Source organism: Lissotriton helveticus (genome assembly GCF_964261635.1).
Source record: "Lissotriton helveticus chromosome 1_1 unlocalized genomic scaffold, aLisHel1.1 SUPER_1_unloc_17, whole genome shotgun sequence".
NCBI lineage: Eukaryota > Metazoa > Chordata > Amphibia > Caudata > Salamandridae > Lissotriton > Lissotriton helveticus.
Genome location: NW_027611656.1, coordinates 1,308,467 through 1,335,425, shown reverse-complemented (window position 1 = coordinate 1,335,425; position 26,959 = coordinate 1,308,467). Strand labels below are relative to the sequence as shown.

Sequence of the window (26,959 nt, the reverse complement as noted above, 5' to 3'; positions counted from 1 at the left end):
CACCAAACCACATGTGCCCTCTGTACGCTAAAACATACCTAGTCGAGTTACCCGGTGGCCCCATGATTCTGGCCTGGACGATTAGCCTATCATGGCATAGGGTTAAAACTTTTAAGCTGTAAACTTTTCCTGGCATAGCGTGCCACACCATTCAGGCTCTTCGTCCTGTATCTACCACATGGTTTTCTTGGAAATCCCCTCCGAGGATAGCGAGGGGTGGAGGGCGGGAAAAACCAGATACCACAGGTTTAGAATTATTCTGTTGTGCTTCCCTGTGGCCTAATGATTCAAGACTCTGTCTTGGTCATTGGGTTAAAACATGATGCTGAATGTTTTGCAATTCGTGCCGCATGGTTCACTCTTCTGTCATGGAGAGGTGTGGCGCCGCGGCCAGGGCAACTGACGTTGGAATCTGGGGATCACGGTTCGATCCCCAGCGCCGGTGGCAGATTAGCCCAGCACCATGTGACTCTGGACAATAGCTTGCTTAATCTTCCCGACGGCCCCCAGCGCCTAGAGACCCTTACGGGTGATTGTGCGCTTTACAAATGTGGATTATTATTATTATTATTATTATTATTTATTATCTGTCATAGCATCCATATATATAACTCCACCCATAACCTTGCACCTACAGCAAGACGGGACCCTTGCGGGGGTTGCAAGCTGCAGGACTTAAAACGTATCCTAATACCTCACTGTAGGGCAACCCCTTGGTCCAACCTTACACAAAGCCCAACCCACATGAACAATTTCATATGCGTGCCAAACGGGAGTACTGTTTACCTGAGCTAGGTCTGCTGACAATGGGTGCATCTATTTCATTTGAGCTTGCCAGCCTACCAATGCAAAACATTACCCATGCCCCCATATGCACTGTCCTCACCAAGGCTGAAATATGCCAGGGTGGAGTGTAAATAAACCTTGAGGAAGGCTAGAAAAACGTCTGCCCTTTTGTTAGCACAGAAAACTAGATATCCTGGTCTTTGTGAGGCATTACAAGTACAGAACTGTTATGCACAGTAAGGCGAATACCAACTGTGCTACAATCTGCCTAGAGTTTATAAAGGTATCAGGATTAGAACCCCACGGCAGCACGAATGTTGCTGCTGGCCAAATTTTGTAGCTTTGCCTATGGGTCAAAAATGTGATCCACCCTGGGTATATTCTTGCTCAGCAGGTGGAGGGTATTCAAGAACTGGTGGATATAAACAACTCTACTAGTTAAACTTAGTAACGGTTAAAACTCCCCTCAATGCTCTTCCAGAGAGGATACATACACATGGCATGCTAGTATCTTATGCTTGAATTATTTGCAAGTTGTAAATATGTAACCAACCACGGGTATATGTGTTAAAATATTGTGCTGACTATCATTCATAAGTTTATTAGAGCTTTTGAGCTTGTCGCTTAGATGTTGAAGTCTATGTAACATACCTAGTCCTTTCTGAAAAGCGCACTGACACCTTCGGGTAAAGTACTTTGCGCCCTATAAAATCGCATGAAATAACCAATGTGTAAATGTCACCCTCTTGACAAACCCTGCAATAAGTGGTGACCATAGTCAGTGGTTGCTCCACGCCCAAGCAGGCGAAAAGAGCCACCGTCCAGGAGGGAGGCCCCCACAGGAGCCGCACTCACATCTAACTGCATGACCGACAGGACACAACATGCCACCACGAAGGCGGCATCTCAGCCCCTACATGCAGCCCGCTTTAAAACATGTCACTGCTGCGGGGGGGGGGGGGGGGTGTTCAATGTGCATCCAAAGTCCTCAAACGGACCCCGGCGCAGAGACTGGAGAGGGCCGAGAGCAGCGCAGACAGCGGCGGATGAGGGTCCGCAGAGCCCGCGCCTGACATGGAGGCAGTGCAGGGAGCGGCAGGGGGTGGGGGCAACGCCCGTGAGGGGGGGGGGGGCTTCTGGGATGCAGTCAGTGGGGGCCGCAGAGACCAGGGGGGGGCCCGGAGCTCAGCGTGTCAGGCGGTGATCCTCGGCAGACAGGAGTGTCTCCCCCCCCACTGCAGGCCGGGGGGGGGGGGGGGGGGGGGCAGGCTCGGAGCGGCCGCTCTGGAGTTTGAATCTCGGCACCTCCGCCTCCTGTGACCCTGGGCGGTCGATGTGTCTCTCAGGGAGGGAGGGGGGCAGAAGACCCTTCAGTGCGGGGGGAGGGGCGCAGCGAGAGGGAGGGGCGGGGGGGGGGCAGCCCGGCCATGGGAAGGAAGCACTGAGCGCGTGACCCGCGCGCTGACCCTCACAGCTGCCTGCCTGGACATCGCGTCACGACCCAGGGACCTATAAAACAGCAGAACAACCCGCACGTCACGAGAACGCGGAAGAGAAGAACCCGGAAGAAGCGGAGCACCGAAGGCCAGCGGTGAACCGCTGACCCCAGAGACGAGGGGTGCACGAGGCCGACGCCGCCAGCTGACCCCAGAAACGAGGGGTGCACGAGGCCGACGTCACCAACTGACCCCAGAGAGGAGAGGCGCACGAGGCCGACGTCACCAGCTGACCCCAGAGAGGAGAGGTGCACGAGGCCGACGTCACCAACTGACCCCAGAGAGGAGAGGTGCACGAGGCCGACGTCACCAACCGACCCCAGGCACGCGACTGGGAGACCGGGGGTGGGGTGGGGTGGGGTGGGGGGGGCGTTCATGGCGGCCGAGCCAGACTCTTCCAATCCAGCCCTCCACCCAGGGTTGAGAGAGTCCTGGGTCAGTGACACCCCCCCCCCCCCCCGTCCCCCCGCAGAGACCGTCGTATGTTTAAAATGGACACTAATCTTGCAGTGAGCTCAGAGCTCAATGTCCAGTCAGAGCTGCGCAGTCGCCCCTCTGGGCCGGGCCTGTCTGAAGCTTCAGGGTCCCCGGTGCTCCCTGAACCCCTCCTCTGTGGGGGGGCTCCCAGTGACTCTCTCTGTGACCTCCTCCAGGGATCCAGCTTGGCTCTGTCCCTCTGTCCCTCCCTCTGTCGTGTTTAAGGTCTCACAAAACTGACCAAATATATGCGCCTTTTACACGTCCGAGACTGTAACTCCGCCCGGATCCCTCTACTTTCTCCTTTTGTATTCCTTCTCCCTTTTGATCCTCAACTCTCGTGCCAAGTGGGAGCGCACCTTTTTTTTCCCCTAAAAGTGAAAATTTAGTGGGACGGTTGGAGCTTTTTAAAATGTGGTTTTATTGCTAAAAGACACAACAATATTTTTGACTGTGATATCAATTTGTCTTTTCTGTTCACATTGCAACCTTTTTTATATAGTGTCTGAGTATCTCATATAAAAATAAATGTATTGGCATTTGAAACCATGCCACGTTAGGCAGTGCAATATGAACAACCATACAACCATTTGTGACTGAGTTTTACCCCAACAGTGTTTAAACAAAACCAGTATCTGACTTATCAGCATTTGCAGTGACCAATTAAGCATAACCTGCGGCAGCACATCATTTGATTATATTAGTAGTGACGCTAATCAAACTGTGTGTCAGTGGAAGCCAGTCTTAGAAGGTATTGACGTACATGTTACCATATATATCCCTGGGTCTTGACTCAACCGGTATCTCCTCTACATATAATACAAGATTTTCATTACAATAAACCATATCCTTCACCCAACGCTTAGTCATAGGAGCCAACGCACTTTCCTAGTGCAGCGCAACTTGGTGCTTGGCCAATAACAGCGCAGCGCGCACACATTTTCCCATCGCACCCTTTAAGTGAGGTACATGGCATAGCAAACATACTGACGGAACACACTGCAATACAATCCCAGTCATTTCCTGTAGGTATTGCAATACCCCTTCCCAGAACAACAGCCCTCTTCTGCACCCACACGCCAAATGTAAGAAGTTAGCTTCCGGCTTTCCACATCTTTTACCGTTACTAGTTTCTCTAAGGCCTCATCTCTGTAGTTTAACAGGCGTGTGGTAGACTTGGTGAATGTATTTGAAATGTATGATGCACAAGTTACCCTTAGGTGTGAGGGCACCGGTCAGCTTGTAAATATGGTTTATATATTTGAAATGGGTGTGCTGTGAGTCCCCCCCACTTGCACCAGTGCCACAGGGCTGTTGTACAAAAGTACTATCCAACCCAGGAACAGTGGCCGGAATCCCATGCGGCGCCGTACATGGAACATGTCACTCCACTCAATGGAGTCAAATGTTTTTGCCGCGTCAGGAGGACCGCGGCGGCTGGCAGTTCAGGGTTCATTACATGGAACTTGGCAAAGATAGTTCTCAAATTATTAGACGTGGAGCGCTCTGGGATAAATCTCGCTTGGTCCGGGCATGAGGGGCTGAAGCTTGGTAGCTAATATTTTCTCCAGTATCTTAGCGTCCAAGTTTATCAGAGACAATGGCCTATATGATTCGCGCCTGTCCGGGGCCTTTTCTTTTTTTAACAGCGTAATTATCAGGACCTGGCGGAGGGACGGTGGAAGTACACCAGTTTCATGTGCCTCTGCATACATTTCAAGCAGATAAGGCGCAAGCAGATCGATGTGTTCTTGATAGAATCCATTTGTAAGCCCGTCTGGCCCCGGCGCCTTTTGGTTGGGCAACGTGCATACCACCGCCTTTATATCCACTTCATCTATGGGTTGGCAAAGATTGACGGTGGCCACCCGACAGCCACGCACAGGCAATGCCGGATGGATAGGCGTCCGCGTCCGTCACACTCCCCCGTGCTGTGTGTAAATCAGAGTAAAATCTGCGGAATTGTTTCACTATCGCCTCGGGGCCGTAATGCTCCGTGCCCTGCTTGTCTGTGAGCTTAGTTATGTGGTGATAGTCCTCACAAATTCTTATTATAGTGACCAAATTTCTGCCTGGGCGCCCTCCCTCCCCATAGGCTCGCGCCACATGTCTCCGTGCAATGTAGCGGATCTCCGATTCTGCCAGTGAGTCGTATTTCCTTTTTTGTTCTTGTATACCGGCTAGGGTTTCAGGACAGGGATTGTCTGTGTATTGCCGTTCTCAACCTGTTAGTTAGTGCTCGGCCTGTGTTAGTTGGCCTCGAACATCTTTAAGAATACCCGCTGTGGTGCTGATACAAACCCCTCTAATAGTCACTTTGAAAGCTTCCCACAGTGTGGATGCACTGTCCACCGTACCCGTGTCTACAGCAAAATATTGTTTGATGGCTTCCCTGACAGTATTATTATACAGCTTATCCAAAAGAGCATGCGCACGGAAGCGCCATATGTATGGGCAATGTACATTAGTTGCATGTTTAAAGGCGAGCAGCACCGGATTATGATCCGACAATGTGCGTGGGTGGATCGTGACATCCGTAACCCAGTCATTGGCCCTCTCACTGAGTAGCCAGTAGTCCAATCAGGACCAGCTATTGTGTGCAGGTGTAGCATGCATACCCTCCTTAGCTGTACTGTTAAATAGGATTTTAGGACCCTAGTGTAATTTTCCCGATTATGCCCTTATATAGGTATAAATCACCTTGCCCTAATATAGGCATAGAAATCATAACCATATTTAAACATAGCCCATACAATCCAAATACAGACATGGATACTTCCACTAGTTCCTAAAAGCCACAATGATTTCTTGGACAGACTCGCCTTCAGCAGTCAGGAACTTCCCCTTGCTTGAATATTGATCTATCCAGGGAGAGGTGTGGCGCCGCGGCCAGGGCGACTGACGCTGGAACCTGGGGATCACGGTTCGATCCCCGGCTCCGGCGGCAGGTTAGCCCAGCACCATGCGACTCTGGGCAATAGCTTGCTTAATCTTCCCGACGGCCCCCAGCGCCTAGAGACCCTAACGGGTGATTGTGCGCTATACAAATGTGGATTATTATTATTATTATTATCCAAGAACTCATGGAGTTTTCAAAGAACTGCCATTCTTTGATGACGTTATGTGAGAAGTTGGCCTGATAGGTGATGTTTCCAATTCTGGAACCACCGATTATCAGACCAAACAATCCCTTATGGTGTCTGGTTGTAAGTCAACCTTATTAGACAAGCTATCCTAGGGGTAGCATGGACTAAGCAGCCTAAAGGCTTAACTTAAGAGGTCGTGTTAAGCGAGCTGTTTTACCACATACAATCCTGTAATATCAAATGAAAGGACACCACACAAGTATATATTATAACAATATATTTGTTTATTACTAAAAACAATCCCCAGTATTCTTTATGAATAAAGGGGCACAAGCGTTAAATCAAAAGCACAGTTTAAACATGCAAAGTTGCACAATTATGGATGAGGGCGGGGGGCCACTCAAACCATATACTAAACAAGTGGTATAAGGGATACCAATCGAACAGTGGTTAGGCCTAGGGCCTAGGGAATCGCTGGGAGCAGTCAGGACAAGCAGTGCTGAAGTCGGGAAAAGCCCGCGGGATTCGGGTGCAGTGCGGAAAGCGCACGCATGCACCAATGTTAACCAGTGGTGCGTAAAAGTTGTAAAGTTAAAGTTTAAGGACACTTCCGCTGAACCTAGAGGAACAAAACTTAAGACACAGACCCTAGAGATGTGTACCAGTGTGGGAACACCGGCGGAGCAAAGTTACCTCACCCACAGGAAGCGGGTGCACAGGGTCGAAGTGGCGTCGGGTTTTGACACGCAGGTTCTTGGCGCTTGAAGCTGAAGATGCTGCAGGCGATGTGAAGGAGAAGTGTCCGGTGGATCCAAGGGTGGATCTGAAGTGTTGGAGACCTGAAAGCAGAGGGGACAGTGTTCAAAGTCACTGACCAGTGACCACCGTGGAACCAGATTGGAACCAGGCAAAGTCGGGTGCAAACAGGTGATGAGGTGTTGCTTCTCTCTGCAGCCACGTGGACACGAAGAGGTCAAGGACGTCCAGAAGTCGATCACGAGCTGTCCCTCGAAGGCTCTAGCTGATGGCGGTGTCGGCAACTCGATTGAAGCAAACAAGCCTTGGCTAATGCAAGCCACGGGGAAAGTGAAAAAGGCTTATTACTCGGACCAGCAAGGTCAGAGCGGGTACTCCTTTCTACAGGAGCGAGGGCAGGTCTGGAGCAACCAGACCCACAGTGTAAATTGTAGGTTTCGTCGCCAAGATGGCCGCTGACCACGTGACAAGCGGCCGGGATGGCGAGTCGAGTGGCACAAAGCAAAAGGGCCCCACGCAGATCGTGGAGATGCTGGAGGGCTGATCTTTGGTGCAAATGCTGCTCGATTGTGGGGCTTCTCAAACCCCAAAGCACAGAGTTGAGGGTGCCTCGGGTGCTGCGCAGTCAGCGTCTCGGGGGTCTTTCAAGATGTCCGCTCCCACGTCTCTCGGTGTCTCCACGGGTCCCTTCTTTGCACGAACTGTGGATCGGGCTGGGAGAAGTCTGGGAAGCTGGGTCTTGTCAGGCTCTGCACTCGGGCTCCGGCGGGAGGCGGCGGCAAAGCAGATGTCGAGGTGCTGGGTGGTGCCTGTGTTCACAGGGTGGCCCCTCCTAGGCCACAAGGGAGATGCTCTTCAGTCTTCTGTTCATCAGAATGTCGAAGTCCAGTCGTCTTCTTAGTTTAAAGGTGATTTCAGGATGATCTGAAGTGTCTTGGCACTGCTCCCACTCTTATTCGAATCTGGGGGGCTGGATTACCTGCTAGGTCCCCTCCTATGGGTGGGACCCAGGAAGGGGGTGGATACACCCCTTTCCTTTGATCCAGGCCGCCCTGGCACGAGGGCTGGAGTGCCCCAGAACCGGTTTGGCCGGATTATGCAAGGGGCAGCCTTGTGCGCCCCCAGCAGTGTCTGGTTTCTTTCAAACCTCCCTGCTACAATCCACTATCTCCTGTCTGAAGGGTGGTAACACCCCCCTGCGACAGGAAACCCTTTGTCCAGGCCCCATTTGGCTGAGTTTCGGTCAGCTTCAGGGGGTCAGACTTCTGTCTGTGGCAGAGGCATCCATTTTGTGGATCTAAGGTCCTTTTAGAAATTAACCGCCTTTAAGTAAAGTAACATGTCTTACCCCTCTAGAGGGGTGGAATGCTATCCCCGTCGCCAGAACTGGCGAGGGGATAGTATTCCAAATCGTATGACACCTTACACGACATGTTTTGATAAAGCCAAACCAGAGTTGCTATATAACCGCGAGGATTATAAGGCACTTAAGAGTATATGGTATGGCATTATCTTGAAACAGCTTAGGGAGTTGTTCCCGACAGCTGCAGACAGGCTCAGCTCGTGCTAGAGCTCCATCTCACATTAAACCACGCACTCTGCCTCCAGGATTGATGAGGCCTTCCATAGGAGTGGCTCACGGGTTTATATGTGTCCAGATATAGGTTTAGATATAGGTATACTATATCTAAGTAAGGGGTGGTTACACCACCTTACCCCAGCTGAGTGATCAGCCAGTTGTGTCAATTTAAGAACCAGCCAGGGGTGGCAAAAGATATGCTGCAGCCCCTGGTAGGCCTTGGTGGCTCCTATGCCCTGGGCACCTATAGTGCATTATACAGGGGCTGACAAGGAGTCCATTTCCAATTGTGGTATGTACCTAGGGTACATGGAATCCATTTTACAGAGAGAGCAGATGGCCTGGGGCCCTGATTAGCAGGGAACCAGGTCAACTAAGTCAAAAAACCAGCTAAACACAGGCAAAAAATCTGGGGTAACCATAGTCAGGTAGCCACCTTCCTACACGTTATTATGTCCAACCTTACGTCAAACTCGGCACTTTCAAGGTATAAATATACCCACACTTGCCGAGGCAAACACATGGTGGTGCGGAGCAGTTCGACTATCTACTTGCCCGACACAGCTTGCTACAGCAAGTGCCGAAGGAAGCCGACCCTCCAGCTGACGCACTGAGAGAGACGCTGTCTTTTCTCTTGCAGAGAAATCCAGCTCCAGTGTTTCCAAGCTCCCCTTGCGGGGTGTTGGGAAATCGAGTCCCGAGACAGAGAGATACCAGACCTCCTTCATTCTAAAACCAAGGTACGGAGCTGATTAGACCCTAAGAGAAATCTTGGATAGATTCTTGGCAAAAGATACTAAAACCCATGATACACAATACTTACTTCTTCCCTAGTACTAGACTTAGGTTGGGTACATCGGAGTAGGCATCCTCAGTGGACATACTCCGATGCATCTTCTGCAGGAGGGCGATCTGTACACTGTGGCGTTCTAAGTAGACGATCAAGTGTCTGATTTTTTGGGGAGTATTAAGCCCTCTGACATTCCATGTCACAATTATATTTCTCACCCATAGTCATCACGAGGCGTTAAGTGTAATTGTGTCGGTGTCCTGCTGCCAAGGTCAAAGAATGCGATCAATGTGAGTTCAAGCATCTCTGGTAATTCAATCACATTAACAAACCCAGCTTTTGAACCTTGCCATTCGCCTCCCCCACCCACTTCAGCAGCCCCAAATTGCTAAAGCCATCCCACAAACAAACTCTAGAACCCCCCCTTCCTACTCTTCAAACAAACCCCTTTAGAAACAAGAAGATAATGTGGTGCACCCATGGAGGCGTGAGCCACCCGCCGGAAACCCCTGTGACATAGTCACATGGGGGGTCGCTTAATCATCTAAGTTCAACCTCGCAGCCCTCTGACCTCTGTGAAGAAACCACTTATCAAAAATGCAGACCACAGCACCAAGAAAAGCTCTACATCATGCACATGTACATTTATTTATTTATTGGGCTTATAAAGCGCGACAGCTACCCGAAAGGTTTCCCAGGGCGGAGAAATAGCAACAAGCAGTAGGTACGGAAAGAAACGCAGTTATTGATTAAAAAGCCAGGTTACATTTCAGGAACCATACATCATGACGTGTGTTCGTGACGTTTACTTATCTGTGTCCATGCAGCTCGTCATCGGCTGAAGACAAGCTGCAATGTCCCAGTACTGTCCAAGGGTCCAGGGGGGTTTGTCAATCATTCAACATCTGAAGTGTGTCCTTGCTCCTACTACGTGCCCCTCGTTGATTTTCTACTCGGTACTGGAGCGCCCTTCAGCTGCAAAAATTTAAGGATGTCCTTAGGGTCATTTTAGATCTTGTTTTTTTTCCCCATCAGTGATCCGAAGCCGTGCTGGGTAGAGCATCGCGTATCGAATATTCTGGTCCCTCTGTGATTTCTTGACTGCTAAAAACTTTTTCTGCGCCTCTTGGACTTTTTGCATGAAATCCGGGTATATGGAAATGTTCATCCATCATGTGTTAAGGTTTCCAGCTCCCTGGCTTTTCGAAGCGCTGCATCCCGATCTCTATAGTTCAAAAGTTTTGCAATGATCGGACGCGGTCTGGCCCCCGGCAGAGGCGGCGGGGCAAGTGATCTGTGTGCTCTTTCAATGATGAAGATATCCGAGAACGTGTCTTTGCCAAAAAGGGTCACTAGTAAATTTTCAAAGTAGTGCTCCATGTTTCCAGTGTTTGTTGTTTCCGCTACACCCATGACGCGTAAGTTGTTATGGCGGGATCTCACCTCTAAATCTTCTGATTTCGCCATGATAGCAGCCAGTGCTTTCTCGGCCTTTTCTTGTTTTGTTTCCATTTGGCGTTGTGCGTCTTCTGAATCCGATATCCGTCTTTCCTCCATATCTATCCTCTCCGTGAGCTGTTTCGACATACGATCCACTCTATAGGTCAAGGTATCGATCTTCCCATCTATATTAGTCAGCGTGGCTTGGATCTTCGTGAACATTGACTAAAAAGCCATTGACACAGCAGGGTACGCGTCCCCCATAGGCGCTTGAGTGGAGGATTGTTCTGCTGTGCCTGAATCTCTTTTTTTTTTGGCTTGATCAAAATGTATTTTTGGCTGAGATTTATCCGGTTTCCCCATTGTGCGGCCTGTCGGAGGCCGTGCCGGTGTGTCGTGTCTCGTGGGACCAAGGTACTATCACCGTGTGAGTGGCGTGGGTAGTACCAGACGCAACGAACTCCGCACCACCGCTCCTGCAACTTCTCCTCTGCAGCTGTGAAGAACAATAGGCCCCCAGTCAGCCCGTGTGTAGTGGGCCAGGCTCTGTGGTGCTCGGCCGCCCTAGATCAAACTTGGCGCTATCCATGTTCAATGAGTGGAGGCACACCAAGAATTCAGAGCAGTGGTATGCCTGCGTCAGGAGGTGCATGATGGTCCCTGGACAACACACTCAGACAATTCCACCCTCCCGAGCAGTGATTGTGGACCTCAGTAATGTACAGCTTCAGATGCAGGTGGGGAGCCAGGTGGGAATTTCTCTGTAGCTCGATGCAGAACCTCCCTCTATGTGCGCATCTCAGTTGTTATCGCTGCTAGAGCACGGTCTTTGAGAGTGCTTAAATCTTGCAGCACATTCCCGGGCATGGCTGTTTCCTCCCCCGTGTGGAACCTCAGTCAGGGGGGAGTCACTGATTAAAAACTGACTGCATTCACCCTTCAGCGCTCAAAGGATTCTCAGGCGTGTGCGAGCTCCCAATGCGGCATGGGACGTCGGCGCATCTGTTACTTGGGGCGGTCTGACCACCGCAGCAGGGCTATCGCGTGTTCTCCCGAGTCCCTGCCCGCACACACGCCGCGCAGCTGCAACCTTCCCATATGTCACTGATGCGTGTACGTACAACCCACTCCACAGCAGCAGCAGCTGGTTTGGCCAGATCTGCAGCACGTGCTCCCGCTAATGCCATCTCCTCTGCCCATAGGACTCGTTGCAGCTGCCTAGATATTTAGGATAGTGATATCCCGTCTGTCAAGTATCACCCTGAGTAGGACATAGCGGCTGTTCACGTCGGCTTTCATGTACTGCAGATAAACGGCGTCCCAAAAGCCACCCATATCAATACACCCCTGTCATAAGTAAAATAGGATGAGGGAAATATCTGGCCTCTTCGTTTTTTTTTTTTTGTCAACCTATTGGCTCCCACGTCATCCAGGTGGGTTTCTTGCAAGCAGGCCACTCAGACGTGGTGTCGCTTAAGAAACGTGAGTACTCTGTTACCTTTTGTACCCAATCCACTTACATCTCAACTAAGGAACTTAACCTCCATTGTCATAGCGATATCTATCTTGGTGTTGTTCCAGTCACCAGCTGTGCACTCCATCCACATTCCACATGTGCTGCATATAACAACTACTAACAAACAAAGCAAACTGTGCCATGCTCCCTCCACCCCCCAAGGACCAGTAACGGGCAACAGCGCTATCGTCAATGCCCTCCCCATGCTTGTTCCAGGATGTGTGCTGCTTCCCTCGCAGCCCAACAGGGGCCACTGAACTTCCCAAATTAACCAGCCTCACGACCTAGCCCGCCCATCACTATACCTACAAAATGCCCATCAAGGGAAGTGTAGTCCAGCGGGGGTCCCCAATAAGGTTGCAGTACTCTCAGTGTTACATTTGGATTGTCGTTTCCCCTCTTGCCACTCCAGGCACCTCCCCCTCCCTCCCCCCCCAACCAGTCTGTTCACACTCATTCTGCCCCTCCCCCACCCACCCCAGTAGTAAATGGGTGGCCCACATGCACTTCATTCTTTAATTATTATAAATGTCAGAGCAGCCAACAGTAGTTCAGCGCCCATGTGAATGTCGCCTTTTTCATGTAGCTTCTGTCGCCGGAGCTGCTGCAAGGATAGTTTCAAGGACTATGTACGTCGCCGGGTTCATTGTTTCCGGGGTATCCTCTGTGTCAGGCCCAGATTCAGTGTTCGGTGAGGAGGAGGCACCCAGCTTGATGGTTTTCAGATTCATGGTGCCGTCCTTGCCCACCGTAATTCTCTGTTCATCTGGTTGATCCCCATCCGCGGACTGACCCGGGTGCCTTTTATTTCGAATTCTTCCACCAGACCAAGTGCCCCATCCCCGTCCTTTGTTACACTGTTCTTCGGGGGGGGGGGGGAAGGGGGGGGCGTCACCTCGGATCTCCAGCTATTCGCACACCTCCGGCATCTCAAAGAAATAGACCCTGCCTTGTGCAATTACCTTCAGTTTGGCTGGATATAGCAGCATGTACTGCAGTTGCATATCACGGAGCTTCCGTTTTACTGCCAGAAAGGTTTTCCGCTGCTTCTGGACCTGCTTGGTATACTCCGGTAATGTGACTATTTTACTGTTTTGATAGCAGAGATTCTAAGTCTCTCTTGCAGCCCAGAGGATACAGTCTCTATCTGATTAGATCAATATTTTGGTGATTATTGCCTGGGGGGGTCTGGGGGGGGGGGGGGTGAAGGCGCCAAGGCTCCGTGTTCCCTGTCCACTGCAAAGAGTTCGGATAAGCCCCACGGACGCAACTGGGTGTGTATCCATCGCTCCAGGAATTGATGTTTCCTGTCCTCCTCAATTTGTTCAGGGAACCCTAGGACTCTTATGTTGCTGTGCCTTGCGCGCCTCTCCGCAACTTTGGCCTGGCACTCAAGGGCCCTTGTGACTGGACGTCTGGGCCACGTGCTGCTTGAATGCTGCCACCTCTCCTTTTAAGTCCACTATATCTCCTCCGCCGTGGATACTTTACCTGCTACTTTAGGTAAATCAGCTCTCAATATGTTCACATCAATAGACACAGTCTCAATTTGACTTTCCAGGAGCTTCCTGGAACCCTGGATATCCGCCATGATGGTTTGCAAGTTGCGCCATCTTCCCCCTCATTACCAGTGCCGGTTTGTCTTGTTATTCTTTGCGGGGGTGTCGAGGGGTAGTATACTGTGTGATTGTGTTGGCCCTAGCAAAGCAGCCCATTTTGTCCTTGTCCATCGTGTGCACACTAGGTGCCCCCGTGCTCTAGACCCGGGTTTCGTCAACCACCTCAGTTCATCAGCCACCAAAGGCTTCTGCGTCTTCGTCAATCTGGCCCCTATAGTCACTATATTATCCTCTCTGGAGTGTGGTGGGGGAGGAGAAATAAACAAGAAGAGGAGGCAGCTCCGTCTGACACCCCCGGCCGACCTAAATGGCCTGCAGCAGTAGGACCAGGCCATGTGTAGCTCAGCAGCAAACCTTTTGTGTCAAATGTGTTGTAAATTGCCTGTGATATTGTGCAGCATCCCATGTGCCGCATAGCACCCTCAAAGAGAAGTTGGGTCCTCAGCACCCCAGGTGATTTCCCCCTTGGCCTTGCTCAGCAGCAATCAAGGCCCCACCTCTCCGCCCACAGTCCAGGGGGCCACAGGGGTCCAACCACAACTGTTCCTTGACTCCAGCAGGGTCAAGAATATGCAACTGCACAATCTGCAGCCCCTGCTGTTAAGGGAAATCGTCCTCGAGTTACACTGAGAGCGACGTTTGGAACGAGACCGTCTGACTTCCAAGCTCAAGATTTGGGGACAAAATAGGATCCCTCAAATGCATGGACTGCATTATTGACATCTCACAAGATACTGAACCCCTTTGTGGATTGGATAGATCACCACAAAAGAAAGGTCTTTATCAAAAAGGACATAGCTTTGAGAAAGTCGCGGGACGATTTCCCTTTGTAAGCAATGAAATAAGTGTTGGCTGTCTGAAGCAAGACCAAAAGAATAAAAAAAGAAAAAAAATTGAAATAACTTGTGTATAATTTGTGCTTACATCGTGCACTTAACAAATTGTTGATACACCTATGATGGTGTGCTGAGGATTTCTTTGACTATTCAGTTTTTGTATTTCACCCACAACTTGAACACCGAAAGACGTAATCTAAGATTTGCAGAAAGATCCTGGAGATCCTCTCCCTCCTTAGAACTTCTAAAATGCTTAAGATCAACTAGGAAAACATACAACAGTAGAATAAGGCAAGTGAAAGCTAATTTCTTTAGAGCACACTTTTGAGCAGACCGTTTCTGACCTAGTCAGAAACGGTCGCTCCACCCGCTCCTTGGCCTTCCTTGTGCCTCCTTGGCCTTTCCTTGTGCCGATCTCGCCTGAAGTCGCCAGCCTGGTATCGTATTGCCTTACTGTATTCCTGATTGTGCCCCAATAGAGCCTGGTATCGTATTGCCTTTCTTGTATTGGTATCGTATTGCCTTACTGTATTGCCTTACTTGTGGCCCCAATCTCGCCTGCATTGTTTTTGTGCTCTTAACCCTCACCGCTCCCTGCCGCTGCTCCCCCGCGGCCCCACCCCCGTTCCCTCGAGCATCCCCGGACCTCGCCACCCAGCTGCTCCTCCTTCCCACTGATAAACAAAAAGGAAGTCCCGCGACGTGAAGAGCTGTGACCGTCCTGACCTAGTCAGAAACGGTCGCTTCACCCGCTCCTTGGCCTTCCTTGTGCCTCCTTGGCCTTTCCTTGTGCCGATCTCGCCTGCAATCCCCAGCCTGGTATCGTCCTGACCTAGTCAGAAACGGTCTCTCCACCCGCTCCTTGGCCTTCCTTGTGCCTCCTTGGCCTTTCCTTGTGCCGATCTCGCCTACAATCGCCTGCCTGGTATCGTATTGCCTTACTGTATTCCTGATTGTGCCCCAATAGAGCATGGTATCGTATTGCCTTACTTGTATTGGTATCGTATTGCCTTACTGTATTGCCTTACTTGTGGCCCCGATCTCGCCTGCATTGTTTTTGTGCTCTTAACCCTCCCCGCTCCCTGCGGCTGCTCCCCCGCGGCCCCACCTCCGTTCCCTCGAGCATCCCCAGACCTCGCCACCCCGCTCCCGCCTCCCAGCTGTTCCTCCCTCCCACTGATAAACAAAAAGGAAGTCCCGCGACGTGAAGAGAAAGGAAGTCCCGCGACGTGAAGAGCTGTGACCGTCCTGACCTAGTCAGAAACGGTCGCTCCACCTGCTCCTTGGCCTTTTTTTTTTATGGGTGTCTTATATAGCGCTCGGCTACTCCATGAAGTGTCCTGGCGCTTTTTCCAACCCACAACAGACTACAGAAAAATGGCAAAAAGGAAGAGGGAGAAAACAGGTTACTGTCCATACAACCATGTCTTCAAGTCCTTTCTGAAGACCAGCAGACTTGAAGTACATCGGAGTGACAGAGGAAGGCTGTCCCATAGCTGGGGAGCCAGACGTTTAAAGGAACGTCCCCCAATCCTAGCCTTCCTGACAGTGGGGACAATGGCAAGGCCAAGGGATTCTAACCTAAGGGATCTAATAGGTTTGTAAAAAGCTAGACGTTTCTGGATGTACTCCGCTCCCATAGCATTCAGTGCCTTGTGTGCCAGCGTCAGTGCTTTAAAAACAATCCGCTTGCGGATAGGCAACCAATGTAAGGAGTTTAGCAGGGCTGATGCTCTTGCTCGGCGGGGAAGGCAAAAAATCGCCCGTGCCGCCGAGTTTTGGACCACCTGAAGTTTTTGACGTAAATAGTCCGGAAGGCCCAAATAAAGAACATTGGAATAGTCTAGCCTAGAACAGATCAGAGACTGGACAGTTGTTTTCCTATGCACTATTGGGAGCAAGGGAAGAAACTTGCGTAGCATTTTGAGCATACCATAACAAGTGCCAGTCAGACCCAGAATCTGGGACTTAAACGAAAGGCCATTATCAATTTTGACCCCCAGATTCTTAGCAACTAAGGAGGAAGATGCAGGAGGAAACATGTTTATAGGCCACCAGTCCTGCCAGTTCGGGTCAGCCTGACATCCAAAGAAAAGCACTTCTGACTTGTCAGGATTGCATTTAAGGCTATTTCGTTGAAACCATTCGAAGACAGCCCCAAGGGGCGGTAACATAATTGATTTTAATTGTATCCCCATCCAACCCGACATCCATATGAATGTTGAAATCCCCTAGCACAATACAATGCTCTGTTTTTAGACATAGTGATGAAATTAATACCTGCAGCTCCTCAAAAAAAGACCCCAGCTGACCCGGTGGTCTATAGACCAAGAGCCCAGAAAAAGAATGATGAGGAGATAGAGCTATTGAGAAAGCCAGGGATTCACAGCCAGAAATGGGATCCACCCTCTCCTTGGCCTTCCTTGTGCCTCCTTGGCCTTTCCTTGTGCCGATCTCGCCTGCAATCGCCAGCCTGGTATAGTATTGCCTTACTGTATTCCTGATTGTGCCCCAATAGAGCCTGGTATCGTATTGCCTTACTTGTATTGGTATCGTATTGCCTTACTGTATTGCCTTACTTATGGCCCCGATCTCGCCTGCATTGTTTTTGTGCTCTTAACCCTCCCCGCTCCCTGCCGCTGCTCCCCCGCGGCCCCACCCCCGTTCCCTCGAGCATCCCCGGACCTCGCCACCCCGCTCCCGCCTCCCAGCTGCTCCTCCCTCCCACTGATAAGCAAAAAGGAAGTCCCGCGACGTGAAGAGCTGTGACCGTCCTGACCTAGTCAGAAACGGTCGCTCCACCCGCTCCTTGGCCTTCCTTGTCCCTCCTTGGCCTTTCCTTGTGCCGATCTCGCCTGCAATCGCCAGCCTGGTATCGTCCTGACCTAGTCAGAAACGGTCGCTTCACCCGCTCCTTAGCCTTCCTTGTGCCTCCTTGGCCTTTCCTTGTGCCGATCTCGCCTGCAATCGCTAGCCTGGTATCGTATTGCCTTACTGTATTCCTGATTGTGCCCCAATAGAGCCTGGTAGCGTATTGCCTTACTTGTATTGGTATCGTATTGCCTTACTGTATTGCCTTACTTGTGGCCCCGATCTCGCCTGCATTGTTTTTGTGCTCTTAACCCTCCCCGCTCCCTGCCGCTGCTCCCCCGCGGCCCCACCCCCGTTCCCTCGAGCATCCCCGGACCTCACCACCCCGCTCAAGCCTCCCAGCTGCTCCGCCCTCGCTCCGCCCCCCTCCACTCTCCACTTATGGCAGAGTCGCATACACGCAGCGTTCACGCACTGCGGGCGCGCCCTAAGCGCCTTGCGCGCCAAAGGTAAGCCCGTCTACGCCCGTCCGCGCCTGGACCGCACCCAGCGCCAGACCCCCTGGACCCCGCAAAGGCCATCCCGCCCGCCGAACTTACGCCGCCGCAACCCTTACCGCACTCAACACCGGCCGCCTCCGTGACTGCCACCGAGCCACCCCAGGAAGCACCCATGGACCCTTCACCTGCCAATCCTGCAAGTTCTGCTGCATCAGGAACCACATTACAACCACAAACGCCAAACAGAGCTCCAACAACAACCACCTGAAGTGCATCCTGCTCAACACCCGCTCGGTCCACAGACACGCCATTGAACTATGGAACCTACTCGACACCACATCGCCGGACGTCGCCTTTCTCACGGAAACCTTTATGAATGCCTCATCAGCACCCGACATCGCCATAGCCATCCCGGACGGATACAAGATCCTCCGAAGGGACCGCATCAACCAAACAGGAGGAGGTATCGCCATCGTCCACAAGAACACCATCCGCATCTCGACCAACTCCGACGACACCCCCATAGCCACAGAACACCTCCACTTCCAGATACAAACCGACCACAAGACCACACTCAGACGCACCCTCATTTTCAGACCCCCAGGACCCCGCACACAATTCAGCGAAGACATCGCTGACTTTGTCATCCCACACGCCCTCCCCTCCGATGACTACATTCTCCTAGGGGACCTCAACTTCCACCTGGAAAACAAGAACGACAACAACACCACCACCCTGCTGGATAACCTCGCCAATCTTGGACTCAAACAACTGGTGAACACCCCCACCCACTACGCCGGACACACGCTCGACCCAATCTTCTCCTCCAGAAAGCACATCTCCTTCAATCACACCACGGGACTCCACTGGACAGACCACAGATGCGTCCATTTTAGCTTCAGAAAGACCACGACCCACCACCACCCGCAACCAATTCCCCACAGAAACTGGAACAAAATCACCACCGACCAGCTCACCACATCTCTGAACCAAAACTCTCCCGCCATATCAACGGACCCAAACCCAAATCAAGCAGCCATCAATCTCGCACAGTGGATCACCCACTGCGCTAACGAACTAGCACCCTTGAAAAACCATCCCAACAAGCCAGGAAGCAAAAAAGCCTCCTGGTTCATCGACGACCTCAAGAACTCCAAAAAGAACTGCCGCACCCTCGAGAAAGCCTGGCGAAGAAACCCAACCACAGACAACATGGACCGCCCTCAAGAACGCCACCCGCAAACACCACCAGCTGATCCGCACCACCAAGAAATCCGCATTCAAGGATCGACTAGACAACAACGCCCACAACAGCAAGGAACTCTTCAGCATTGTCAAAGAGCTCACCAATCCCTGCGCCGGCAACAACGACATCACTCCCTCTCAAGACCTCTGCGACTCTCTAGCCTCGTTCTTCCATAGCAAGATTGCAGACATTCATAACAGCTTCGACGACCAGTCCACTCCCCTCACCACTGAACCGAAACCCCTCACCACCACTCTTCACGCCTGGACCTCGATCAGCACTGAAGACACCATCCGCTTGATGAGCTCCATCTACTCCGGATCGCCAACCGACCCATGCCCCCATCACATCTTCAACAAGGCCGACTCCGTCATCGCACCCCATCTCCGGGACATCATTAACTGCTCCTTCAACACCGCTACCTTACCGGAAAGCTGGAAACATGCCGAACTCAGCGCCCTCCTGAAGAAACCTACAGCAGACTCCACCAAACTTAAGAACTACCGCCCCATCTCGCTCCTCCCGTTCCCCGCCAAAGTCATAGAGAAGACCGTCAACAATCAGCTCGCCGCCTTCCTCGAGTCTAACGATTCCCTCGACCCCTCACAGTCCGGCTTCCGAGCCAACCACAGCACCGAGACCGCCCTCATCGCAGCCACAGACGACATCCGGACTCTGCTCGACAACGGGGAAACAGCGGCCCTCATCCTCCTGGACCTCTCCGCAGCGTTCGACACGGTCTGCCACCGCACCCTTGTACAACGCCTCAGGGACGTCGGGATACAAGATAAGGCATTGGATTGGATCATCTCGTTCCTCGCCGGAAGAACCCAGAGAGTCCACCTCCCCCCTTTCAGATCAGTGCCACCGAAGTCATATGCGGCGTTCCACAAGGATCATCGCTCAGCCCCACCCTCTTCAACGTCTACATGAGCCCCCTCGCATCCATCGCACTCCAACACAACCTCAACATCATCTCCTACGCAGACGACACCCAGCTGATCCTCTCCCTCACCAAAGACCCAACCAAAACCAACCTACACGAAGGGATGAAAGACGTAGCCGAGTGGATGAAGAACAGCCGCCTTAAACTGAACTCAGACAAGACGGAAGTCCTCATCCTAGGATCATCCCCCTCTGCCTGGGACGACTCTTGGTGGACCCCGGCTCTAGGCAGCGCACCCAAACCAACGGACCATGCTCGCAACTTCGGATTCATCCTAGACTCCTCCCTCTCGATGACCAGACAAGTCAACGCCGTCTCATCCTCATGTTTTAACATCTTACACATGCTCCGAAAGATCTTCCGATGGATCCCCACCGAAACAAGGAAGACGGTCACCCAAGCACTTGTCACCAGCCGACTGGACTACGGAAACACCCTCTACGCCGGAACCACAGCCAAATTGCAGAAAAGACTTCAACGCATTTAGAACGCCTCCGCTCGACTCATCCTAGACTTACCTCGCCACAATCACATATCCGGTCACCTGAGAGACCTGCACTGGCTCCCCGTCAACAAGAGAATCACGTTCCGTCTCCTCACCCACGCACACAAGGCACTCCACGAACTAAGACCCAGATACCTCAACACTCTCCTGACCTTTTACACCCCCACTCGCCAATTACGATCGTCCAACCAAGTCCTCGCCGCGATTCCTCGCATCCGAAGAGCCACCATGGGTGGAAGATCCTTCTCCTACTTGGCGGCCAAGACATGGAACTCCCTCCCCACCCACCTCCGTCTTACACAGAACCACCTCTCCTTCAGAAAGCAACTCAAAACCTGGCTGTTCGGTCAGTAGCGAACTCCTCTCCCTTAAGCGCCTTGAGACCCTCTGGGTGAGTAGCGAGCTATACAAATTTTGACTTGACTTGACTTGACAGCTTGACCAAGCCAGAAATAGTCAAGCAGCAGTCATGCCGGAACCAGCACCCTCCCAAACTGTGAAGAACTGGCTGCCTTTTTCATGGAAAAAACCACAAAGATAGAGAATGAGCTACAACTCAGTTTTTCACTCACCACCCAGTATACTGAAGGTAGTGATCCATTCAGGCACCCTTCCAAAAACAATGCCTCTTGCCACACCTTCTTCTCAATCAACGAAAGTGACATTTACAAAATCCTTTCATCATTAAACCCATCTAATCACTTCACTGACCCTCTACCTCCATCTATATTCAAAGAGATCACATCCTTCATTCTCCCCTATAGTCTAAGATCGTAAATGCCTCGCTACATCAAGGCACTATCCCTGATTGCCTAAAAGCAGGACACCCCTACTTTAAAAAAACAACGCAGACTGCTCTGATCCTAATAACTTTCAGCCCATCTCCAACATCCCTACTCTTGCGAAGCTCTTAGAAACATGTGTCTAGATCACACTCTGCAACCACATAGACAACTTTTAACTCCTTGACCAACACCATTCAGTTTTCCGTCAAGGTCACAGCACGGAATCTGCCCTTACTTGTTTTGTGGATGACATATTAACACTGGATCAAAATGAAACATACCTCATGATACTGCTCGACTTTATAGCTGCCTTTGACACAGTTAATCACGATAGACTATTGGAACAAAGGATGGGCTTATTAGTGGTCGTATTATAATGGTTTTCCCCATTCCTCTAAAATAGATCTCAGGTAGTCACAATGAATTAATCTCTGTCTAAGCCCCATGCAATCACTCTTGGCTTTCCCCAGGGATCTGTTCTCTCACCCATTCTCTTCAATCTTTTCCTGGAACTACTGGCAAACTACTTAAAATCTGCTACCATCCACTATAATATGTACACTGATGACACTCAGCTGAATCTCAAAATCATCTTCCCAGAGGACATTATATTCCTCAATTCCACCTTGCAAAATACACATCTCTGGCTCACAGAAAACCAACTCACTATTGCCAAAACTGAATTCTTTCTCATCTCACCGCCGAATAACATCTCCAAGATCGATCTTTGGTTGAAACCTCTTCCAGCCCTCACTTGCTCTCCTCACATCATACACTCTGCTAGATCCTTGGGTATTACATTAGACCTACATCTGAATATGTAAATGTAACTGTAAATGTAGAGTATTTATATAGCGCACTTCTACTAGGCCTCGTAGCGCTGTATTCATACCGCTGTGGAACCCATCGTGGCTTTCCTGTGAAATGTCCACTCCTGGGCACCCCCAAGGTGAAGCCAGGCATCCAAGCGCTGCTGGGGCCGTTGTGGAGATTAAGCAAGCTATTGCCCAGAGTCACTGAGTGGGACCCATGATTAGACTAGGCACCGAGGCGAGAATTATCCGGTCCGTTCAATATGCAGGATCACATTAGCGCAGTCACCAAAGGAGCGAATTAGCAGCTGAGCATTCTGCGGAAACTTAAACCCTACTTTCCACATGAAGACCTAAAACAAACGGTCTAAGCTCTTGTTTTGCCCAAACTGGATTATGGTAGTGCCACTCTGTGGCTTACCTCAATACAAGTTGGCCTCTCCAAGAGCCTCCCTCAACACGGCAGCCAGACTTGTCTCAGGAACAATAAGAAATACACACATCTCCCCAGCCCTAAAATCCCTGAACTGGCGACTGTACGAAGCAAGAATTCAACTAATAATTCCCTGCATAAAGTGTCACACATCAATACCTCCTGATATCAGGCCCAAAAGCTAAACCATGAGGGGACTGCAGACCATTGCGAAGTGCGCACACCCTGTTTTTGAAACCTAAAAAACGCTCACACTTGATTTCTGAGGACTGACCCGTGGATTTGCTGCTAGAACTCTTCCCCGTCGCTCCGTGGAACAGCACGCCTCCCCACTCGATCGCACTCGCTGGTGGGAGCGCCTTCTGCAATCGGCAGAAGTACTCACTGCTCCCAGCTGAGAGCGCTGTGGGTAGAGGCTTGAGGGGCTAAAAAGTAGAACTACACCGACCGGGGGACTGCGAGGACCAGCAATCCTAAACTAGCACAGCTGGTGCCTCTTCCCCCGGTGGCCACGCCCACCGCTTCCAGCCCTTTACCTTTCGCGACACCCGCTTCGCGGGTGCCGCTCACACTTGATTTCTGAGGACTGACCCGTGGATTTGCTGCTAGAACTCTTCCCCGCCGCTCCGTGGAACAGCACGCCTCCCCACTCGATCGCACTCGCTGGTGGGAGCGCCTTCTGCAATCGGCAGAAGTACTCACTGCTCCCAGCTGAGAGCGCTGTGGGTAGAGGCTTGAGGGGCTAAAAAGTAGAACTACACCGACCGGGGGACTGCGAGGACCAGCAATCCTAAACTAGCACAGCTGGTGCCTCTTCCCCCGGCGGCCACGCCCACCGCTTCCAGCCCTTTACCTTTCACGACACCCGCTTCGCGGGTGCCGCTCACACTTGATTTCTGAGGACTGACCCGTGGATTTGCTGCTAGAACTCTTCCCCGTCGCTCCGTGGAACAGCACGCCTCCCCACTCGATCGCACTCTCTGGTGGGAGCGCCTTCTGCAATCGGCAGAAGTACTCACTGCTCCCAGCTGAGAGCGCTGTGGGTAGAGGCTTGAGGGGCTAAAAAGTAGAACTACACCGACCGGGGGACTGCGAGGACCAGCAACCTAAACTAGCACAGCTGGTGCCTCTTCCCCCGGCGGCTACGCCCACCGCCTTCACGGTCATAAGCGACGGGCTCTTCTCCACGACGCGGGACGCGTGCGGGACGGAGCACGGGGCGAAGCCCGGGCCAAGGGCGGGCCCGTTTAAGCCTGGGCAAGACTGGACTGGGGCACCCTATTTGTCTTTTATTATTATTCGGTCCTGCAGTTTGATTGGTTTTTAGTTGAAGTATGTCCCCGAGGGGTACTAGGAGCAATAAAGCCCTTCGCACGGCCCAAACCACCGGCCCAATTGACCAATTTATCGCTAAGGCAAACGATGCCATTAATCAGGGCGTACTTCTTCTGGAACGGAGGGTCTCTCAGGATTTGAACACCGCTAAGCGCTCCTCTTTGGGCTTACTGGCGACAGTCCAATCCCCTGCTAACCCTCCAGCTCCTGTAATACTTCTAGCAGATCATGTTGACCCTCTTTCAGTTCCAGCCACAGTGGACTTATCAGTCTCACTTGAATTTTCAGCCCTCCAGCAATCTCAACTATCTCTGTCCCTGGAGCAAACCCCGGCTCTTTTTACTAGCCCGAGCCGGGTTGACTCTACCTTTACTGCCATACGGGGAATCAGGGAGGGTGCGATCCCCAAGAACAAAAAGACAAAAAAGAATCCCCGTCAAATCAGGAGTCCACAGCACAACAACCACTCTCATATTAGGTCTCCAAAAACACTGCATCCTAATCCTCAATTTTTTTCTGTTACTCACTCTGTTAACCAAGCAGTTCCCCCGCTTACTGAAGGGATTTGCTTTCCCACCGATACCCAAAATCTTTCCCCTACACCACTCATCTTTAGTCCCCACCTTAGCCCCAGCTCTAACGTAGACTCTAGTGGCTGTCTCTCTGAGCTTAATAACAATCTTCTTGACAGCATTGGGGCATTACTTAAATTCTATCTTCAACCGTTCGAACTTATTCTTACTAACATAGCGAAGCAGTTAGATGTGTTATCTTCATCGATAAAATTAACTAAAGGGCATTCAACAGCCCAAATCCTGGTTCTCAAACCTATCCTTAAAAATCCCAGCGATAGGGTCCCGGTAACTAACCGCTCTTCCACAGCAGTTATCAGCTCTACCACAGTAGCAACAACTCAATCCAATCCCCCACTATCAAAGACAGTAAATGTTCCCACTCCAGTAGTCACTTCTCTTCCCACCCCTGTTCTTTTACCAGCTCACCCCACCGTCCTATCCACTAAACATTCTAATACACGCGACCAACAAAATGCCACCCTTAGGACCAGGAGGAAGGGAACCCCCCCCCCATTCATCTTCCCCCCGAAGCAGCTCCCTTTGTCGCTATCATGACGGGGGTCCCAGAGCTGAATCCAAGTTCGGACGAACCTAGTTGGTCCCTTAGAAATAAGGTTCTTCACTGGTTATCCAGCAATAGGCCCCTTCCCCCTTATGCCAACAACAGAGTTACATCAGTACAGCGAGTTCCCTGGCTAGGAAAAGTACATAATACTCTGAAGGGCGATTGTGTAATTGTTAATTTTGAAGATCCACACACAGTAGAGCACATATGCTCCTGGGGCCCTCAATATACATCTGATGGTATTAGTATTAGAAGACTTTCCTTTTTTTACCCTCCAGCCCAGCACTACAATACCGGGCCAGAGTGGAACTGGACCCAAGTTGGAAACTGGAATACTATACGGGACTGGAACAGCAGGCCAAGGTATGGGGGTAGTGATGTAGTTCCCTCATTTGGCTGGGGAGGTATCCCATTGTCCAACAGATATGACTGCTTGGAAATGGTTGATTGACCATCACCTGCCAGCCTTTTCGTAAATTTTTCTCCAGCTTCCCCATTACCTAATTCCCCCGATCATTGTGATATGGTGCAGACCCCGGTCTTGTTGCCGAGTACAACATCTATCCCCGCTGCACTAAACTTAGACGTACCAATTCCAGATTTGTTAACTGCCCCGCCCACTCTTCCTCGATCTTCACTTTTCACCAAACTTGTACATACCACCCCTGATCATCAAACTATTAATACAACTGCTTCTCTCCTTCCTCCGAAATATTGCCAACCCACACTCATCACTGCACCTAAACCGATTACTACTAAGAGATCTCCTTCATTTTTCCAATTTTCCGTTTTATTTTGGAATGTAGTGGGTCTCCGCTCAAAACTGAAAATCAAATCCTGGTTGGACCTTGTTTCTTCGTTTAAAATAATCTGCCTGCAGGAAACGTGGGCTATAGACCCGATACACCTTCAGGGCTATATTACGTTCCACTCACCTGCCAGTCCCACTACTCATGGCAGATCTAAGGGGGGTTTAGTTGTTTATTTGTGTAACACTTTACCTTTGTTGAAATCATCTGTTTTACATTTTACCCCGAATTTCCAAATTATTTCGGTTGAATTTAGTAAAAGCACTGTATATCTTTTTATTAATTTTTACAGCAATCTCAGCTCATCTGACTGTATCAAATGTGTGAAAGAAATTTCCTTTCTAATTAACGAATATCGTAACAATCATCCAACATCTGTATGTCACACAATTTGGGGGGGAGATTTTAACGCTTCATTGTGTCCTAATTATAGTAAAGGTATTTGTGGTTTGCTGGATGAAAATGATTGTCCACTAACTCATTTTACTCACTCCTGTGTTGGTAACGCTATGAATGATAGTTTGGCCGAAATGGAACTTGATTTTGCTAATGTTTTGGTAGATCCCCCAATTGATTTTAAGCCCACCTTTCATGGCAGGGGTATGCTGACCACTATTGATTTTATTTTATGTTCAACACTGCTAAAAGGCAATCTCCAACGATTTACCACGGGCTCTGATGTTTCAAGCGATCATTATCCAAATAGTATCACTCTGTCCATTCCATATGGCGGCTCGCAACCTAATAAGATCAGTCACTTAACCCAGCAGTCATTGGTCATGGACAGAGGGAATGGCTTTTCGGTTAAATGGTCTAAAATTGACCCTTCAGTTACCAGTGCCAAAGTCATATCCAAATCCCTCTCATGGATAAACAACTGTCTCGCTGAAGATTCGTCACCTCAGTTGATTTTAACTAGTTTCTTAGAGATTTTATCAGTAATGTGTTCAGTGCTGTTTCGAAGTCATAAACCTGCTACTCAAGGTTCTTTGGGATGGTTCGATAAAGCCTGTCGCAAAGCCCTATCAGCCTTAAAAAAGGCTACAAACAGTACTAATAGAATTCCATCTCTGATAGCCAAACTAAGAAAGGATTACAAGGTGGCCCAACAGACTTGCAAAAAGGCTCTAAAAAAAAACCTATGGGCCCAATTACATGATAGCTGTCTAACCAAAGACAGCTCTCAGTTTTGGCGCGTCATTAAAACACCATTTTTATCAGACGCCAATAGACCTCAGCACCTAGATGTGGCAGTT

At 50.6% G+C, this 26,959-nt stretch overlaps 1 protein-coding gene across 2 annotated transcripts in view; it reads left to right on the top strand.

Moving 5' to 3' along the window:
* The first annotated feature begins 2,203 nt into the window (after positions 1 to 2,203).
* Positions 2,204 to 26,959, top strand: part of LOC144805654 (uncharacterized) — a 57,294-nt gene continuing 32,538 nt past the window's right edge. Inside the window, exons 1-2 of one of the 2 annotated variants that reach the window (XM_078672176.1) lie at positions 2,204 to 2,404; positions 2,531 to 2,605. The gene's annotated coding sequence lies outside the window, so the exon portion shown is untranslated. Of the gene's footprint in view, positions 2,606 to 26,959 lie in introns of both variants that reach the window. The other variant, XM_078672175.1, reaches the window with a different exon arrangement.